This window comes from Cavia porcellus, unplaced genomic scaffold (genome assembly GCF_034190915.1).
Source record: "Cavia porcellus strain 051 isolate PalLab524CR breed Dunkin Hartley unplaced genomic scaffold, mCavPor4.1 scaffold_1, whole genome shotgun sequence".
NCBI lineage: Eukaryota > Metazoa > Chordata > Mammalia > Rodentia > Caviidae > Cavia > Cavia porcellus.
This window is the reverse complement of record NW_026947484.1, coordinates 187,067,129-187,081,850: the sequence shown is the minus strand read 5'-3', so window position 1 is coordinate 187,081,850 and position 14,722 is coordinate 187,067,129. Positions and strand designations below refer to the sequence as shown.

General features: G+C 38.6%; 1 long non-coding RNA gene across 1 annotated transcript in view; it reads right to left on the bottom strand.

The window, feature by feature from the left end:
* The window catches only part of LOC134470441 (uncharacterized), a 28,774-nt gene that overhangs the window by 12,527 nt on the left and 1,525 nt on the right, over positions 1 to 14,722 (bottom strand). Inside the window, exon 2 of the long non-coding RNA XR_010039321.1 lies at positions 3,300 to 3,395. This is a non-coding gene — a long non-coding RNA (uncharacterized LOC134470441). The remainder of the gene's footprint in view (positions 1 to 3,299; positions 3,396 to 14,722) is intronic.

Sequence of the window (14,722 nt, the reverse complement as noted above, 5' to 3'; positions counted from 1 at the left end):
GAACTTCTGTTATGCAGTTCAATTGTCAGATTTTCAAATTGATTATTAACAGGGCAGTTTATCATTGTTAGGTGGAGAACTTCTGTGTCCACGTTATCCAACCCAGAATGTCTGTAAAGGTTCCCTACTCTTGGTACTGATTAGAGTGGACAGAATGCTGCTTCTGCTACTCATGAAAGGATCCAAGGATTTAGTTCCTTATAGCACTGCTGGATCAAGGAGAGAAAGATTAACCATATATAGAGCTAAGAGTATGAGGCAGTCTCTAGCTATAAACAGTGGGCTGCTTTTGACTCCTGGTGACTGCTAAAAGATTTAACTAGAATTGGGTCTGAATTTTTTTTTTTTGTACTAGAAATCAAAATCTGGACTTAGCACTTGCCAGGCAGGCGCTTATGCCACTAAGGCTACATCTCCAGTGCACAGGTCTGAAGTCTTGAGTTTTCTGTGGGTTTGCTGGAGGAGAAACTTCAACTCTTGTTACTTAAGAGGTCAGTTCTTTTTAATCAAAAAATACTTTTATAGTAGAAATACTGTACGTAGCAGTAGAAGGTAAGCTTCCAGTTCTTTTTCTGGCCATCATCTGGTTCAGTGTAATCAAGGAAACTCAGAGGTGGTCCTCTGCCAGTGAAACGCATATGGCATGGGGGATGAACCCGGGCCTTGTACAGGCTAAGTATGTGTTCTACCATTGAGCTGTAACACTAACCGCTGGATCTAAATCCGTATCCACAATCTCCACAGAGTATCTTGAAATGGGTTGGACTGAAGATAGTCCCGCCACTCAGTCACTGAAACATTTGGGGCATGGCTGGGGTAGATCTGCTCTTGTGTGATCTCTTGAGTTCCTGACTAAAGGATCCACAGCTCGTGGGGGAAGCTCTTCTCAGGGTAGAAGTACAACAGGGGAAACCCAATTCAGAACATTGCAAGTTTCACTTATCTCCTAATATTTCCTTGTCCAGAATAATCTACATGGCTGAACCCAAAGTCCATGGGGAGGGAAGCAGACTCTTCTTAAGAAGGTGAGGGGGAGAGAGAATATTTTTGAGTCAAAGTATACTACAGTATTTCAAGGTGGAAGGGAGCTAGCTTGATACCAGGGAATTGAGATCTATTATAAATCAAGGAACAGGGAATCCAGGGAAGAAAACATGCATTATCTACAGATGCGTCATCTTCTGTTGATACACTTCTCGTTGCATTTGTAGGGAACAGATTAAAATTTGCGATAATAGAATATGCTCTATTGGGTTGTTGGATTAAATGAATAATGCGAATGTACCTCGACTTACAATGGCAGGACATCCTGTTAAACTTAAGGTAAATCAAAAATATCATAGATTGAAAATGCGTCTAATACATCTAACCTCTGCACATTACAGCTTAGCAGCAATGTACTGTAGAGTAGCATTTGTCTCCTTGTTTTTACATGGCTGGCTTGGCACTCTGGCTTGTTGTCCTGCCTAGCATCACAAGAAAATGTCTTTCTGCATGTTGCTAGCCCCCTCAAAAGATCAAAATTCAAAACGCAAAGTATGCGGCCAGGGATATGACTCTAGCACAGTGCTTGCCTGGCAAGTGAAAGGTCCCATGTTTGATTCCCGGTAAATAAATAAAAATTAAATTAAATTTAAAATTGCAAAGTATGGTTTACACTGAAGATCTATCACTTTTACATCATCATATAGTCATAGAATTGAACCTTGTAAGTCAAGTATCATATATATATTTATTTAGAATAGTGCTTAGAACATAATAAACACTATGGATTTTAGGCACTTTTTTTTCCCTCAAAGTTATATGGCTTTTACATGTGGATGAAGAATTTGAATGCAAGTAGTCTGAATCCAGGTCTCATGCTTCTAAGAATCCTAATATATACCTACAGCATCTGGGATCTCAGTTTAAGTCTTAGCTTTTCAAACAACATTGACATTCTGAGTATTAGAACATCACCTGCAAAATACATACTTAATGTTTGTTATAATGATTACTTGGGAATACAATAGAGTCCTGTAAACTGTAACATTAAAAAAACAAAATTAGACCTCTCCTTTGATCTTGTGTTAGACTCCAAGACTATTTTCTACCATCACAAACCCTTATCTTCTGTTTCTAGCCTTCACACTCTGTGACATTCCCTGAACATAATCTTGAGTCTCTCAGTTTCATAACCAAGCTCTGTGAAATCATTTCTGTTGATTTTTCTTCTTCCTGGAGTGCTCTCAGCCTTTCCACAGTCGCTTTCCATCATCCATGCTGCTGAACTGTTCAAAGTCAAGTGAACACCAGGATACACTCCTGGGACCTGGGCTGTGGTCCCAACTTTGCCAGTAACTTGTCATGTGATGATGGGCAAGTTACTACATCTCTGTATTAAATTACTTGTCTGTAAAGTAGGACTGTTAAAGAAGAGGATCTCTAGCTTCCCTGCCTGTGTTCTAATTAGTCTAATTCTGAAATTAAACTAATCTTTTCAATTTACTGCACATAACCAAGTTTTCAATTCAGTATTCTCCTTAAAAGATAATGTGTACATAAATGGAATTCAAATACTGCATCCAACTGGATCAGCCCCAAGGTTGAAAGCACCATTTGTGAATGTTACTGATATTAGGATAATGATTACAGTTAAGCAGTTTATAACACAATCTAAATATAGTCAATACAAGAATTTCAATATATGGGAACAAAAAAGGTGGTTCCTTCCCAAAATGTAATTTTCCCATCACACTGTAATTGGTGGCAGAGTAACTGCTTCAAATTTCCCCATTCTATGGATTACAGAATACTACTATTTCACAGACTTCCTTGTTCTAAAGTAATAATGGGCCCAGAATATGTAGATTTTTGTATATTTTTAAAAATTCTTATCACTTGGCTTCAGTAGAGGATATCCACTGTAAAATCAGGATTTTCTGAAACATACTTTAAATGGAAGAAAGGAAAGATTTAAGCATTTAATGGACAAATATGGGCCTTAGGTAAGTTCATATGTTATTTAATTTAATACACTATTAGCCTTCCCACTCTGGGAGGTGACTGTAGAAAGGCTGAGGGCACACCAGAAAGATCAATGGAAATGATTTCACAGAGCCTGGTTATGAAACATAGACTCATGATTGTGTTGAGGGGGTGTCATAGCGTGGAAAAGCTAGGTAATATTACCCAGATTTTACAGATGAGGAAATAGAGCTCAGAAAAGCTGGATGATTTGTTCAAAATCATACACCAAACCTGGGCAACTATTTTGAAAATAACAATATGGAACATAACAATCATTGATAAATTCTTACCATCTTTTTTTGAAATCCTATATCATTATTATTTTTTGTTGCTGTAATTTTGCTTTTTTATTGCTTGCTTGCTTCTTGATTTTTCCAGTTTCTTCCCTTTAAAATAAAACAGAACAAAAACAAAAATCATATGCCAAAAGTTCTAGAGATGGATAGTGGTGATAATTGCACAATAATGTGAATATGCTTCATACTCTATAAATTTAAAAATGGTTCAAATGGTAAATGTTATGTTTCACCACAATACAGAAAGAAAAATAATACCCATCTAATGAGCACTTAGCTAGATTTAGGCTCCACATTAGTGTGTTTTTTTGGAGTGTGCATGGCATAGGAGAAAAGCACTCTGACTGGCTCTGTTCATTAAAGAGCTTCCTGGACACTAAGGAGCCAGAAACAAAGAGAAGCAGACAGAAGGGCTACATGGGGTAAAAAGTGTCAGCAGTAGCAGAGATGGCAACCCAGTTCTGTCTAATAGCAAGCTGAAAATCAGAGACCAAGCCAAAAAGAGAGGTTACCAATCAGCCTTGCCAGTGTTTCTCAGATAGTAATGTATATGGGAAACACCAGGGCATCTGGTACCATGCATGTTTTGGCTCAATGAACTTACGATGGGTACAGATTTTGCTCTTATGAACTCATCAATGATTGTGATATCGCCCATCCAGGGACCAAACATAAGCAGCAAGAATTAGATCACAGGAACCTCCTCAAGACAGCTTTCTGAGGGTGGACTTCAGACAACTTGCACTAGACAGTCCAGGATGCTTTCCTAAAGCAAGTCGTGGGCTTTATCCTACACTTCTGAGTCAGGAGCTCTTTTGGTGGGACTGCAATCAATATGTTTAACAAGCTTTCTAGTTGCTAGTTATATATAAATTTGAGAACCACCACCTATAGAACATTGCCACATCATGCTAATTAAAATCACTTCATTTGCATGCCCACTTCAAGACACATCCTGTGTCTTTTTTGCCTGAATAGCAGTCTGATGGAGATGGTCAGGAGCCCAACTTGGCAGATAAGGAAACTGACATCTTCAGGCATTACATGCTGGACTCAAAGGTTTTTGATGTCCAGAAAAAATGTTATTCTCCTTATTATTTTGTGGCTTGATCTCTTACATTATTATTTTTTTACTTGTACTCTTACACAAGTTAAAAATTCTTTTATGTTAAAAAGTTCTGCAGAGCAATTTTCTTGCTGTGATGCTTTTAAAGATTTCTGTCTAATTTACCACATTAAGCAGTACAGTTTATGCTTATGAGTATAAAGCTATCTAAGGTCACGGCAAAAAAGAAAACAATTGGTGAAGTCTTTAAGAAATAGACTACCTGGAGTTTTAAAAAATCTGTCACCAAGGGCTGGGGATTTAGCTCAGTGGCATAAGCACCTACCTGGTAAGCACGCTGTTGTGAGTTTGATCCCCAGTACAAAAAAAAAAAAAAATCTGTCACCCAAATTTACCAGTTATTTTTCTTGTTTTCCTTTTCAACAATTTATAAAAAAGTTTTGGATATCATGATGATGTTTTGCACAAGTGCTTCAGCATGTATGTACTATGCATAAGAAGTCTCCTTCATTATGAAAATCCCATTATCATATCTAAGAAAATTAACATTAATTTGGTAATATCATCTAACATGTAATTTATATTCAAATTTCTGTTATTGTTTATTTTCTCAGATCCAATCATGCATTTGGTTATTTTATCTCTTTGCACAATCTGGACTGAATCTCTCTGTCTTTTGTATTTTTCATGATGTTAATTCTTTGGAGGTCTAGGCCTTGTAAAGTACCCCACATTCTAGGTCTATCCGATTAATTCCTTGTGATTAAGTTCAGGCTAAACTTTTCCTGGGAAGGGTTTCATGTAGATAAATGTCATCTTTCATTATATCTTTTCAGGAAAGCCTTCTAGATTGCCTTTTGTGATATTAAATGATCACTTAGAAAAGTCATATCTGATAGATCTCCCTATTATAAAATAATGGTCTTTCACTCATAGTTAATAAGTTACCTTATGCTGATGCTTTAAGATTCTGAACAGTGCATTCTCTTATAACCTCTCACTCAGTGGATTTAGTATCCATTGATCACTCTTATCTGAATCAGTTATTTCACTGAGGATTATAAAATGGTGATTAAGTCAGTGTTGACCATTTATCAGCATTTATATGGAAAAGTATTCTAAGTTTAACAAAAACCTGAATTTGGGTCACCTTGAGTCATACCGGCAAATCAGAAAGCAAAGAATCCACTTGCCCTTAGCTTGGGAAAGAGGGAGTACCAAGTATATATATATATATATATATATATATATATATATATATATATTTACATTTTGCTTTTGCAAAGGATGCTTGAGAGAAAAACTAACTTCCTTTTTCTAAACATCCTGGCCTCAGATTGCCTGCCTGGTGTCTGTTTGGTGTTATTGATTGCTCCTGAGCTCTACTGGGAAAAATCATATGCTTCCTCTCCCATTAGCATCAGTGATTACTTCAATATTTTCCCACCTTTTTCAAATCTGACCCAGAATTTCTACATAGCAACAATCCAGTTGGAAGGGAAAGAGGCCAGGGTATCTGTTATATAAACTGCATATATCAATTTCTTTAAAGCAATATTTTATATAATATAGAGAAAATGCAATTGCTCACATCAAAGGCCATCATGAAGAATGGGGCAGACAGGCTAAGAGAGAGCTGGTGGCGATTATAGTGGGGCTACAGCTGGCTCACACTACCCGTCAGCCATTGCTCTACACCCGAACCTGCTCTGCTCTCCCACTTCCTTTTCAGAGAACACAGAAGCCTAAACCAAACATGTCCTCAGAAGCTTAACACCATATGTACAAGCCTAGCTACATCAGCCTCCATTCCCTCTACCATTCTTCTCATTACAAAGAAGTATCTGCTCTTGAAAGACACGTCTTCCATCTGTGCTTTGAAGTCCACTCCTGTCTTCTCAAGAATCTTACACAACTGATTTTTTTTTTGTCTTTTTGAGACAGAGTTTTGCTATGCAATTCAAGCTGGATTTCAGTTTATTTTGTGGCCCAGGCTGGTCTCAAACTTGCAATGATCCTTCTGCCTCAACCTCCCTAGTGCTGGGATTACAGGTATGCACCACCACGCCCGGCTTTCTGATTATCTTTTCTCCTGTGTTGTATTTTCAAATCTTCCCTTCCTCCATTTCTGGGTTGATCATCATGATTTAAATATTTTACAGTCTCATCTTAAAAAATCCTTCCTCTACCCACAGTCACCTCCTGCTCTGATTCTATTCTTCTCTTTACAGCCGAGGTGTCTAAATGTTCTGTCTCCACTTTCTGCTCCTTATGCATGTTTCATTAAACTCTAATCTGGATTCTGCACTACTTCACCAAATAGTTCTTCTAAGAGCATTAGTGACGGCATGTGACTCTAACTGTGGGACACTTCAGTATTCACCCTGCTTGATGTCTCAGCAGCATTTGACCGGTTGTTCACATTCTGCTTCTCAGAACACATTTGGTCCTTGGTCACGGACACTGCTCTTTCCTGGTATCCCTCCTATTTCTGATCATTCCCATGTGGTTACCTCCATTGGAGTCCCTCAGCTTTAGCATAAACTTATTTCATCATAGTATCGCATTAAATTAACATGCTCATTTCCATGACTTCAATTAATCTACCCTCCAGCGCCTCCCATGTGTATGCCCAGTGTAAATTTCTCTTACAAGCACCACATGTATAAATTCAATGGCTACTGGAGACTTCCATGATGCTGCTTCACTGGCTGCTCAGACTCTATTGGCCTAGAGTTGAACTCATCTCTCTCCAAACCTGTTTTTCTTCTAGAGTTGGCTGCTTCATAAATGATACCGAACCTGGGGATAACCACTGCTTGACTGACTTTCTCTCACATCAGTCACACAGTCTTGTTGATCTTATCTGCCAATTCTAGCTGTTTCATTTACTTGTCCCTATTTCCTAGTCTAAACCACCATCCTCATTCACTTGGGGCACTGCAATAGCCTTCTCATGGTTTTCCTGCACACAGTCTAATTTTCCAATCATTATACCCACTGCAACCCAAGAGGTTTTTGTTTAATAGATTCATTGAGATTTATATTTTGTTTTTTCAGTGCTGGGAATCAAACTGGGGCCTGAATTCCACCTCTGAGCTATATTCCCAGGCCTTGTGAAATATTATTAACATAATGTTGCACTTCATGCATTTGAACCAAGTTATCTTTTCAAACACAAATATGGATAGTCTAATCTTAAACTCAAACTTGGATTATTATTCTGGCTTAAAAGACCATGATTCATCCTCACTTTTTGAAGTCTCCAAATTCATTCTTTATCATTCACCCTTCAAGCTTTAGCCACAGCTGCCTTTTGTGTTTTTTTAAACAACCAGTACAATTATATGTATTTATCATGTATGACATTTTGAATATATATATATATAAATTCTGCAATGATTAAATTTAGCTAATTAACAAATGTGTTATGTCACATACAGTTCCTGAGATAAGAACAGTTATGTTATAGTTAAAAATCTTCAGTGTCCCCCCAGAATCTTCTCTGCACTCTTCAATGCATAGTGTTCAAAGGTGAAACCTTTGGGAGGTGAATGCATCCTGATGGCTCTGACCTCATGACTGGATTAATCAGTTTATGGGTTACTAATTTAATGGGTTATTGGGAGGTGATGGGAATTTTAAGGGGTAGAGCCTAGTTGGAGAAAGGTGGTTACGGAGGACATGCTCTTGAGAGGTACAGTCTGTTCCCAGCTTCTTCCTCTCTTTGCTTCCCACTTGGCACCAGGTGAGTAGCCATGCTCTGCCATGCGCTCCCTGGCACGATGTTCTACTTCACCACAAGCCCAAGTGATGGGGCTAAGCAAAGAGACTGAAAGCTCTGAAACTGCGAGTCAAACAGATACTTCTTCCTTTCAGCTGATTTTCTCACGTATTTTATCATGGGAACACAAAAGTGACCAACACAATTTACCATTTGCATTTTTAATGAATATGATAATATTCACTTACCCTGGTCTTAGGGTAGGTGAAAGTTGTCATTCTTCCAGGGAAACTTCTAGCCTTCTTCTTCATACTATTTAATATTATTTGTTATAGTAGCAGAGCATGCACTTAGCATGTGTAAGGCCTATGTTCAACCCTCGGCACACGAGCACACACACACACACACACACACACACACACACACACACACACAGGAGAATAACTGTAGTAAGTAGACCATCTAGTAGACCTCAGGGACCTATTCCTTCTGCCAATCTGTAATTATGCAGAGTGACCCATATCCCCCACCTCCTAACCATTGTAGCTTCTGGTCACTAATATTCTACTCTCTACTTATGAACCAGCTTTTTGATCTCATCTATGAGTGGATCATGAGACTTTGTTTTTTTCTTGAGCTTGCCGTATTTCATTATTACATGTTCTTCACAGAATATTTGTCTCCTTTACCCATGCTTTCTCAGTCCTTTGCAAAATCCTTCATACCTGGGATTGTTTAATATTTGACTTCCTGAATAGGCTGCAATATACCACGAGGGTTATCTGTCTTTTTCACTTTTGTGTCCTCACTGTCTCGCATGGTTGGCTGGCACATATAGGCAGTCTCTAAATATTGCTGTATGAATGGGGCTATTGTCACTATGCTCCCTGCTCTGCCCCGGCCCCTCATTGTTACTGAAGCCATCACTGCCAAAATTGCCTTATGTTTTATCACTATGGTTCTGTGCTTAGAGAAACAGCTTTGGAATGTGGTTTTCCTGTCTTACTTTTACAATGCTCTTAATTGGAAAATCCAGACTCAGTGCCGAATTAAACTGTATTGATCTGATGCCAAGTCCCCTGGCCATTAGATTTTTTTTTTAGAGAGGGAACTACTGTATGCCTTTAAGTTTTTTCCCTGTGGTGCTCAGGATTGAATCTAGGACCTTGTGCATGCTAAAACAGCTCTCTACCACTGAGCTATCTCCTCAACTCCTGTTAGATTTCAAGGAATAATTTTCAACTGGGAGCCAAGGAAGAATTAAAAACTACTGGCTTGGGGCAAGGGATTTAGCTCAGCGGCATAAGCACCTGCCTTGCAAGCAGGCGGTCGTGAGTTCGATCCCCAGTACTGATAAAAAAAAAATGAAGAAAAACTACTGGCTCGATTTGAGTTCACATATACAGATCAGTAGATATATATGTATATAGTAATGCATGCGTGAGTACACGCATGAAAATGTACATATATAAACATAAGGCCCCAGGTGTCATACTCCAATATCCATGCATGCACACTCTCGTGGAGGCAACCTGACATATACTCATTCCTTACATATGTACACAAAGAGTAAAATGACATATGCTTGGCACTTATGTATATGGATTGAGGCAAGCTGATATACTCATTACATATGTATACACATAGGCAAATGACATATGCCCAATACATATGTCTACATACAGAGCAAAGCTGACATACTTAAACACATTCAGTGGTAAAATGTATTTAGTTCCATTTGATTCACAGTAATCCTTCCCTGTACCTAGTTCCTTGCTTTATCTCCCAACAATCTTCACAGATTGTCATTCTCAAGTTCCCAGACTCTTGGCTGTAACCTCTTGTCCTTCCCTTGACTCATCTGGCTATTTGTCCCAACCTTCCTCTCAGCAGCTTGGCTGCCCCTGTCAGTCACCAGGCTGCCCTCCTGCAGGTTTCTGTAGTAGGCAGACAGCCCAAAGGAGCTCTTTTGACTGCTGACTTTAACTCTTTGGATTTTGATTCAGAGTATACGCTGTAAAGTAAGACAGATCTGGTCCCAGACCTACTGCCCACTAACTGTGACCTTGGGAAAATCACTTAACTTTTCCAAACCTGATTTCGTATGTATAGAAAGAAGAAAATACTAATAGTTTCCGAGTAGGGTGGTGGTCACAGTATATGGGATACTACATGCAAAGCTTTTAACTTAGGATGTATGTGCAGTTAATGACAACTGTCACTAACAATAACTGATGTTTATTACATGCTTACTATGCCACTGCTACTTGGTAATTCCATAAACTTGGGCAAGTTATTTCATTTCTCCATGTCTCAGTTTCATCATATATTTGTTTTCCTATTCCATGGTGTTATTGCAAATATAAAATAGGAACATAGATGCAAAGTGCTTAGAATTATGCTTAGTATATCAGACGTACTCAAGTAGCATCCACATGGGTGACAGAATGTGGTATTTATCTTTTTGTGCTCATTTTTCACTTGATATGAAGTCCTTCAGATCCATCTATTTTTCTGTAAATGACAGGATTCCATTCTCAATGGCTGAGGAACACTGCCATATATATTATATAATATAAATATATTCCATATTCATTTACTGACTGATGGGTACTTAGGCTGATTCTGCATCAGTATTTGTGACTAGCCTGGCTACAGTCTTGATGGTACCAATTTTGGCTCAATCTTTCTATCAGATGATGCTTCTCCATCTTCTCATGCTTGTCATGTGGTGGGATTTTGGGGTTAGAATGAACAAGGTGACTCCGTAGCCTTGGATAGTTAACTTGATAAGGCCTTTGATTCTTTAGGCCTTTGATTTTTTATCTATAAAATGAAATTAACAACTACCAGTGAGGTGGGTATGATTAGGATTATACACAGTATCTGACATCACCCAGGATATAGCAGGTTCTCACTGAGTTATAATTAGTATTGCATGATCCAACATTATTATCTTGTCTTCTCTGCTAGCGTATAAGATCTATGAAAGCAGGGACCTCGTTTTGTTCACAGTCCTATCTAGAGCAGTGCCTAGACTCCAGGGAGTATTCAGTGAATGTCTGTTGAATCACTGAATGAGTTCTAAACAACTCTTAGGCCTTTTACTCTGGCCAGCATCCAGACCCTTCTACTCAGCTCATATTGTCCTTGGCTCATGTTGTTTCTTCTGCCTACCCTGATCTTAGTATACCTTTCACTTACCCTGATCTTAGTATAAACCTCTGTCCTCCAGGAAAACTTCTGACCTCCCTTTTCATAGTATTTGTTAACTATGTTTAAATTGATTTATTTACTTAAGATTCGACTGTAAACTTCCAGAGGGCAGGGACCAGGTCTGTTGTATTTGCCAGTGAATTCTGTAGGATGGGAGTAGATCTTTAGTGCAAATTTGTTAAAGGAATGAGTTACTTTACATACTTACCCTTTTTTTGAAAACCCCTTTTGTAGGAAGTTGGGTCTGTTTTCTCAAATTGGATTAGAGGTCAATGCCAAACTGTCAGGGCTCCACCATAATTCACCCGGTTCTGGCTCAAGCACTTTGACTCTTCTAGCAGGGCCAATTAGTCAGCCCCAAGGTATCTCATTATCATTTATCGGGTCTTCATTATGCAGCTAGATCATCCAGCAGGAGGCCCAGAAAAGCCAGGATTTTGGCAGGGATGGGAGTAGTGAATGCTATTTACTCCTACCCCATCCTCATTCCATTTAAAGTTAGTATTTATAACACTGTGGTGTAACTGTTAATTTTCAGGTGTCTCCCCACCATACAGTGAAGGCAGGCTTATCTCTTGTCCCCAGACGCTGCTGTAATGTCTAGCATTTGACAAATTCTCATAAAAGTTTCCTGAAGGAATGTACTGTTTTCCATGAGTGAAGCTCTACTGAGGACAAAAACCAAGTCATAGGAGAAAGAACTGTATCTTTTATTTTTTCCCTGAGCCATGAAATCTCTTTAATTTGGGCGTTTTGTTACTTAGAACTGAAAATATTTCTGACAGAGCCCAACGAATGGTGTTCAAATTTCTCATAAATCACTGTTTAAAACTTAGCTCCATAAGGAAAGTATTCACTAACCTCTTGTCTTTGGGCTTAGCTCTAGGACTGCCTTAAATAAGCAGGATGAAAACCTGGGTGTGGTGGTGCATTCTTGTAATCCCAGCACTCAGGAGTCTGAGGCAAGAAAAATGCCTTCAGTGCATGGCCAGCCTGGGCTACACAGTGAGTTTAGGGCCAGCCTGAACTACATAGTGAGTCTCTGTCTCAAAAACAACCAAACCAAACCAAACCAAACCAAACCAAACCAAACCAAACCAAACCAAACCAAACCAAACTAAACCCAAACCCAAACCCAAACCCAAACCAAACCAAAAAAGAATCCCAAAAGTGGTAGATTAATTTGGTCAACTTGAGTGGGAATGCCCTGCTGAACTGCATGTGGTTCTGGGCATGGAGGAAGAGGAGATGGGAGGGGAAGAGTGCATGCTGCTAATTTCCCAGCTTTGTTGCAACTGGTTTTCGTGATATGAACTTGGCTGTTCTGTCCTGTTGGAGGAGCTTGGGTCCTTGCTGTTGTGGGGATGGCTGGTGTTCTCTTTGGTGGTGGTTCTCTCTGTCTTCACCTTGGTCATAGTGTTGCTTTCTGGCTCCAGTGCAAATCCCTGAGCCTTCTGGCACAGAACCTTCACCTTGCCCATGCGGATTTTCTAGCTTCCTCCCCTGGTCCTTGGTCCTTTCCAGTGCAGAGCCTGATACGCACTTGCATGACCCATTCCTATGAGTTCTAGGCCTCTGGCTAGACTTGTATGGAACACTGCTGTGGGACCCAGGCCCTCCACTGGATTCTTTGGGCCTCTAGTGCATTGACAGATCTCTTGCATTCATCTACATTTGATGTTTTGGGTGATTATTATAGAATGATCCTATAAATTTATGTGTCCTATATTAAATCTATTCCTTTGTAAACCCTGACAACGTGAACCAAACAAAAACAAAACAAAACAAAAATAAAAAACAAATGGGACGTTAGCAAACATACAAGCCATCAGTCTGAAAAGTGTCTGCAACGTCGGGCCTGTCCTCTTGTACCACTGCTGACTCCATTAGATTCCTTCTGGGAGCCACTGCCTCTTCAGTCAGGGCTGCAGAATGAACACTGGTGGAGTGGACCAGAGCTCACTATGTACAAGAGCCAAGCCTAGATGAATCTGCAGCTTAGAGTACAGCCACACAGGTCTGCTATTAAATAATAGCTGATTATGGATAGGTCAGGGGGTTCCAAATTTGATGCTATGTCTGAGTTACAGAAAACTTTAAACAAAGAGCTAGATGAGCCTCACTCAGACTGTCTGGAAAGGTGTTGAGAAATCTACATTCTTTTTTTGGTACTGGGATCGAACTCAAAAATCTACATTCTTTTTAGACTTTCTGGGTACTTTTTTTTTTTTTTTTTGGTCTTTTTCTTTTTTATGGGTACTCACATCCTTTTGGTGTCTTGTATTTTGAGGTCACCAATATTAAAATATGTGATGGAGTTTTTCTTTAATAACCGTTAAGACTTTTTTTCTCACTGTGATTGTGTGGTCAAACTCCAGGAAATTTTGTCTTTTGAAGTAGAATCCTCTTCAATTTGAAAACTTCTGAGACTTTTCTTTGCCTAATTTATTTTTTTATTTTTTTATTTTATTTATTTATTTTTTTCTTCTTTGCCTAATTTGAAGAAGCAGATATAAATAAAATTGCAATTTATGGCCCCAGGGTTGTTTGCTTTTTAAGAGTTGTCTCCTTTTCCTATTTCTGCTTGGGCCATGGTCAACAGACAAATGAAAATTTAAGGCAGAATGGGGGCTTGGAAAAGCTGAGACAGGTCAGGAAAGAAGCACAGAGGAAGTCAAGCTGAGAGAAGCACTGGTTGAGAAGGAGCCTTTGGTGGCTTAGCAATCAGGGACTTGAATCACACCCGATTTAGGAGCGTCAGGAATTCAACTTTAGTTGTAAAAATTGCCATGCTCCTGCTGACAATTTATAGGCCTGGTATGAATGTTATAAAATATTTAAAAGTGGAAATTTATTTATATAAACAGCACGATGAAAGTATAGTTTAAAAGAAAATATCTTTAAAGTTTTAACAATACACACTCTTACTGGAAAAATTCAGAACACACAGAAAACTAAGAAATATATTACCTGTTACTCATAAGCCACTTTTAATATATTGCTGTAGTCTTCATAACTGTTTTCTGTGGATATGCACACATGTGTATTTTAGAAAAATAGAATTTTCTTATACATACTTATTAGCATCCTGGCCAATGTTCCATGTCAGTAAGCATTAACCTAATTATCATGATCATTACCTGTATAATACTCCACTGCACAAAGGGGTCTATGTTTTAACTAGTTCTTATTTATGTACATTTAGGTTGTATTTTACTACTATAAAAAAGCTGTGATGCACATCTTTATTCATACATTTCTGTGTGACTGTCCAATCATTTATTTAGGATAAATTCTAGGCAGAATTGCTAAAGGATAAACATATCTAAAAGGGTTTTTTAAACTCCATAATCAAATTGCCCTCTCAAAATGTATAATTGTGCTAGATTTTGTCAATTTGATTAATTTTTT